We start from the raw sequence: 896 nt of genomic DNA, 5'->3' as shown, positions 1-896 counted from the left end.
TTATTTTCGTTCTAGGTTAGATATGAAGATTTAGGATTTCAGTGTCCTTTTGTCTTCTTCTTCTTCTTTTTTTTTGCGCTTATTATTTTTGTTTTAAAATTTACTTTTTAAAGATGTTATTTTTGTTGTTGATAACCGTAAGATTTACTCTTCGAATGTGTTTTCTTACTGTTAAAGTGTTGAAAGTTCAAATATTTTTTTTTTTGTCTTCTATATTTTTTTTTCTGTGTATTCCTATTTTGCGTATAAACTAATTTGTTTTATTTATTTTCAATTTTTTCCTTGGTATTTAGGACTTCGATATTTGAAGGTGATTTTTCCCAACTGGTAAGTTTGTTTCTTTTTTTTCTTTCTTTAGTTCTTTGTTTGTATTATTTTTTAAAATGATGATTTATGTGGCTTCCAAACTGTTCTTCTTTGTTTTTATTTACTGTTTAGATTTATTTGATTTTCTATTAGTTGACTAGATATTTAGGGTTTCATCGTGTTATTTGTAATTTTGTGTTATTTTCGTTCTAGGTTAGATTTGAAGATTTAGGATTTTAGTGTTCTTTTATCTTCTTCTTCTTCTTCAGTTTTTTTTTTTTTTACACTTATTATCTTTGTTTTGAAATTTACTTTTTAAAGATATTATTTTTATTGTTGGTAACCTTAAGATTTACTCTTCGAATATGTTTTCTTACTATTAAAGTGTTTGAAAGTTCAAAAATTATTTTTGGTCTTCTATATTTGAGCTGAAAATTTAGATTTTGAAGGTTTTTCTTTTCTCTTTGTTGAAGATTTATTATTCTAATTTGTTATTTTGTTAGTTATTAGTTGATGATGAATAGTAAGTGTTCGAATGTGTTATTTTGTTCTCTGTGAACTGTGCTATTTCCATTTGAAGTTAAAGCTGA

The sequence above is a fragment of the Olea europaea genome, unplaced genomic scaffold, assembly GCF_002742605.1.
Source record: "Olea europaea var. sylvestris unplaced genomic scaffold, O_europaea_v1 scaffold2399, whole genome shotgun sequence".
In the NCBI taxonomy this organism is placed as follows: domain Eukaryota; kingdom Viridiplantae; phylum Streptophyta; class Magnoliopsida; order Lamiales; family Oleaceae; genus Olea; species Olea europaea.
Note: the sequence above shows the minus strand (reverse complement) of the source record.